Source organism: Lemur catta, chromosome 3 (genome assembly GCF_020740605.2).
Source record: "Lemur catta isolate mLemCat1 chromosome 3, mLemCat1.pri, whole genome shotgun sequence".
In the NCBI taxonomy this organism is placed as follows: Eukaryota; Metazoa; Chordata; class Mammalia; order Primates; family Lemuridae; genus Lemur; species Lemur catta.
The window spans coordinates 64,301,587-64,307,080 of NC_059130.1; the positions used below are offsets into that span (position 1 = coordinate 64,301,587).

General features: G+C 36.5%; 1 pseudogene; it reads right to left on the reverse strand.

Annotated features, from left to right (window-relative positions):
- Window positions 1-1,950: 1,950 nt before the first annotated feature.
- On the reverse strand, window positions 1,951-4,202 carry LOC123634847 (annotated as a pseudogene).
- Between the last annotated feature and the right edge of the window lie 1,292 nt (window positions 4,203-5,494).

The following is a 5,494-nucleotide window of genomic DNA, read 5'->3' on the forward strand; positions in this document are numbered from 1 at the left end:
TCCTAGGCTTAAAAGATCCTTCTGCCTCAGACTCCAAGTAGCTGGGACCAAAGGCATACACCACCATTCCTAGCTGTTAATTTATTTCTCCTATTTTCAAGATCAGATTCTTCAGCAGACTTGTTATATAAATAAAGTAAACACAGTGCATTAACAATGCCACAGTGTATGTAGGCATTTTTCTTTGTTATTCAAAACCTTATATATTTTTAGCACTTAAGTTTATTGTCTGAATATATATATATATGTGTGGGTCTATTAGACTTTGTATCTGTCAGTTACTTTCACTATAATACTGAATAAGAAACATCCTCAAACACAATGACTTACAGTTATTTTTATGTTTATGGGTTGCAAGTGATGTGGGATGATCTCAAACTGGGAAAATCTGCTTCAGGATGCTGGTATGTAGATAAAGTATGAAAACTCCCCTCCACATACCTCATTTCAGAACTCAGTCTGGAAATAGCACGTTCTTGTGACAATAGCAGAGGTAAAAAGAGCAAGCCCAATCAAACAAGCAAATTCTAAGCATTTGTTTGCTTCAGTTCTGCTAACATCCATCCCACTGGCCAAAGTGAATAACAAGGGCAAGGCAAAAGTCACAGAGTAGGGAGTTACATTTCAATCACAGTGATGCTATGGCAGGGTGAAGGTGTATATATTACAATACCTGGGGAGTGTAGAATCCACAACTAGAACTATCATATGCTTAATAAGCAATATTACCCTTTAGAAGTAGTTTATTAAGAAAATATGAGACATATTTATTTCTATTCATAATAAACATACCAGGTGATTTTTATAATTAGTTCTTTAAAAATCTTAATTTTAACTAAAATAAACTTTGAACTTCTAACTCTAGTGTATCTTTTACTTATGTACTACTTGTCTTTTATAATAAGATTTGTATCAGTTACCTTTTGCAATGTAACAAGTCATCTCAAAATTAGTGGCTTGAAACAGCAATTATTTATTTGCTTATATTTTGTGGACCAACAATTTGGACTGTGTTCAACTGGTATATTTTTCTCATATAGGTTCTCCACTAAGATGGCTAAGGTGTCCAGGGAGGCTGAATTCCTTCCTCTACATGTCTCTCATCTTAAGGAGGCTAGAACAGGCTTGTGTTCTTGATAACAGTGTTCTAAAAAGGCACGTGCAGAAAATGCAAGGTACCTTGAGGCCTAGGATCAGAACTCATACAATGACACTTTTACTACATTTTATTGGGCAAAGCAAGTTACAAGGCCATTTCAGATGCAAGAAGTAAAAAGTGGACGGTGATGTTCCCTTGTTTTTGTTTTTGCTCTTTTCAAAGAACAAATTTCTGTGTTTATTGATTTAGCAACTTTGCTTAGGGAGAAATAAATGTCCTAGTCACCAGTGAATTTTTATATTGTTCCACACTTCAACATCCACCACTTGTCACTGAGTTACAGAAGTGTTAATTCCATAAATGTTCCCCATGATACCGTGTAAGACGATATAAGTAAACATTTTCCAAATTGATCCTTCATTCTGTTACATGGACAAATATACTCAATAAATAGAAATGTACCAGTTTATCTCTACACAATAGCAAATATTTTCTTACACTATTTTGAGACTTCTATTTAGTCCAAAGAAAAAAGTCCCTTTTCTAGAGAGTGGAAAAATACCTTTCTTCATCAAGGGACAGCCAAAAGTTTGAAAATTAGTAGAATTTGCTTTTTGTTACCTTTCATCCCTTCCACAACTGAATAAACAGTGAAGAAAGGATAAATTTTAACATCCTAGCTAGAAATGTGTACTATTGGTCACATACAGATTTTTTTTCATCTTTTCTGATTGTTACTATATCCGTTGCACTGAAGTTGTGCTTTTATTCTTCTTTGGAACAGCAGTTCCAGAAATCATTAGAATATTAACAAATGATGATGTCAGAGTTCTAGAAATAAAAATATTCATCTACTGTAGTACAAGTCTAACCTTTTCAGAATCTGTTCCTGGACACAGATTCCGGTTGTACAGATAGTGCTACAAATTGCCATTTCCTATACCAAACGAGTTTTTCCAAGAATAACTTATTTTCCATCAAATCCAATGCATTGAATACGCATCAAATCCTTTCAATTTAGCCAGGATGAGTGTGTCATTCATGAGGTCCCAGAGGGGCGTCTCCATGTGAATGTCGTACAAAGAGTAGGCAGATTTGAGGCTTTTTGAGCTGTTGATGCATCACTGTAGAGGGTAGTGTGTAGAAGCTTAAGAAGTCGGTCAATTTTCCTCTGGAGCTCTCCACTGCAAACATGTCAATGAGGGGCTCCTGTGGGAGAAACCAGTGGGCTACCTCCTCTTCATCTTCACTGGAGCTAGATGAAACTGCATCAGGCAACCTGTTGATTAATTCTCAAACTGCATTGATATCTTTTGGTTCCATGGGTCTCAAACCTGAAGTCTTTGTAACAACTGGAAGTCTGTATAGCTTCATTGTTCTCTGTAAAGTCATATTTCTACTCAAGTGAGAAAATTTCATTTCTACTAATTTTCTGGGGTTTCATGATAGATGCCAGTATCTGCATGTGGCCACCAGTGTAGGAAGAATTATGCCAGCGGTATACACTGTCTGAAAGATTCCTTCTAGTTATCTCTCGGATTAACACTGGGGCTACCCTCTTTTACCTCAATTTCTTATGAACACAAAGAAAATTGATTTCTACCATCTTCTTTACACTCTCATAAATCCGAATGTTTGCTGGGATGGCGCTTATGCACCCTACCAGGTTTTTATTTGAGGACATTATGACCCCACGGTGCCATTGGAGGAGCCAGCCTGGGGGACGCAGAGCGCACAAGAGTAACTCGGGCGAATAGTCAAAGTGGAACACACTGTCATCATCTTCTACGTAATTCTCATTTAACAACGTGTGTAACTTCTTGAGCACTTCGGCATTACTCAAGTTTAAAATGTCCCACGTAAAACCCTGTGGCAAAGAATACGGTTCTTGGCATACATTGTCCTTATCTGATTCAATTGCACCATGAGAAGTTATGACTTCATTTAGTTTGGGTACCAGCTGTGTGTCCCAAAACTGGTATCTGTGTTTTGCAGCGTCATCAATGTTCCTGGCCAGTCCCCGGCGCGCGGGTAACAGCTCCATTGCTCTCTGGATATGCTGCAACTTCTGCCTTGGAACCGTGGGACTCTTCGAAGGCTGCTGAATTTCAATCTCCTGGGAATCAGATGCAGAGCCTGACTTGGTGCTCCTGGAATTTGGTTTCCCCTTTTTTCTCTTCTGTTTCTTCCTTTTCTTTTTGGCTCCCACATCCCCTCCGGGACTTCCTTTGGCATGCTGCGTCCTCTCCTCACTGTCCCCGTCTGTCCCGCTCGTGTCCCGGTCGTCCAGCTCCAGGCTCTTGCTGGCTGGCCGCAGACTCGTCTGGGGAGGAGGCCGATGTTCACTTGTATTAACAGTAATGTACCCACAGAAACTTGCTGATTTTGATAAATAAAATCTATCAAGTGTCCCTGTGTTTTATACTTTTTCAGGCTTCTTAAGCTGGCAGAATTTTGTTGAAATGCTCCATTCTCTAAATATTTACAAGTAAAATTCTTTAAACATTACACTTAGACCTGTATCTTCGACCAGAGTTTTCGAAAAACTTTAAACATGCCCCAGTACTTATCCAATTTTCTTTTACTTCCATCTCCCTCTAAAACATGTAAATTAATTTAAGGATCATAGACTACTAGTAAGGCATATGTTAAATGGCAGTAAAAATTGCTTTTGTTCAAATTAATAAACAAAGAAATAAACTTTTAAAAGATTTCATATGCCCTCAATAGATTCTTCTGCTCATCCCGTGGGACCACTGTGTTAGATTATTAGGTATCTTTACTAATAAGCTAATTTTCATCTCAAGAGCGTGTATTATTCGGCTAACCATCTAACTATGATTAATAGTGAATCTAAAAATATCAGAGACAACACAATTATTTTTTCTAATTTACATAATAGTACTGGTGATTAGTAAGTGGTCTACATGTAATTCCAAGATCCAAGCCCCTTCTATCTTATTGCTTCATCCTCTTCCAGGTCTTCTGAGTTCTCTCCATTCATCCAGAGGATGAATTCAGAAAATAATAATGATAATAATCACAAACAAGGGAGATGATCCAGGTCTGGAAGTAGCACACATTCCTTGTTCCCATATTCCATCGGGAAGAATTAATTGACATGGTCTCATCTCAGTACAAGGGGAGGCTGAGAAATGTGGTCCAGCTCTATACCAGAAGGAAAAGGCAACAGGCTTTTGTGAACACATGGTACTTTCCACCATAGTTGAAAATTGTCCTCTACTTTTTTTTTGTAGTAACCAGTGATGTGTAAAGCTACTGCTATGTCCTTGATTTTTGTCTGTCTGACTGTTCAAGTCGATGAGGAGAACTTTTCAGAGACGAGGCTGGATATAAGTCTAGCCACAAAGAATTCCCCTCCACGTATGTTTCCCGGGACTTGTTAAAACAGACCCCAGCTGCTATTCTTTAGACTATAAAGTAAGTTTCTCATTAATTCTGTCCCTTTAGCAGCTGACAGGCAATTTGACTGCTTGGAAAACACACTGGGTTTTTATGACCCACACGTAAGTAATCATAACCAGCCATATGTAAAACCACAAAGCATAAATTGATGGAACTAATGCAATTTTAAACAACAACATTAGAGGTTATATTTTAAAACTACAAAGTCCTTTTTCACATTTCAAAATTTCCCTGTATAGGTGCACTGGGGTTTACTTACCTGTTGGAAATATACACAGTTTTACTAAAATTGTTCATCATTTTCTGTTTAACTTTTATTTTCTTTTTGCAAATGTTGTTTTATTTTGAGCTCACTTCACATTATATATTGCGAATCTATGTTAGTAATATATGATTCACATATAAACATTTTAGGAGCTACTTCAGAAAGGAATATATTATTATATAAAGTCACTTTCCTGTTTTCTGTCCAGTGATTATATTTTTTCACCTATTGTTGTTAGGACAAATAGGTCAGGTATTTTATAGACGTTCATATTGGTCTAAAATAAGTGATTTTGAGTACAAGGAGTTATTCATAATAGAGCATTGTGCCATGCAAATGGCAATATGTATATGAGAGGCAGAGTTTATTTTCTAAGGCTGAAGCATTGTTAAATATTTTCAATATTTAATAGTAGAAGGCCAATGTATTTTTGCAATATCTTTTGAATGTTAAATATTTGCAAGTTATATAAGTTCATTACCTAATGACTAAATTAAATAAAAAGTTAAAATTAGTTATAACTCAAATAAGAACTCAGGGAATTTAATGAGACATCTAAAATTATCATAGGCATATAAAACTAGAGAATTGCTGTTTTTTTCCCCGAATAAATTGTTACTGATCAGCTACATGTTCAAAATAAAAAATGAGAGAAAAACAAATCTGAATTTCATAGAATTTATGTTGCTAATTTAATTCTAAGA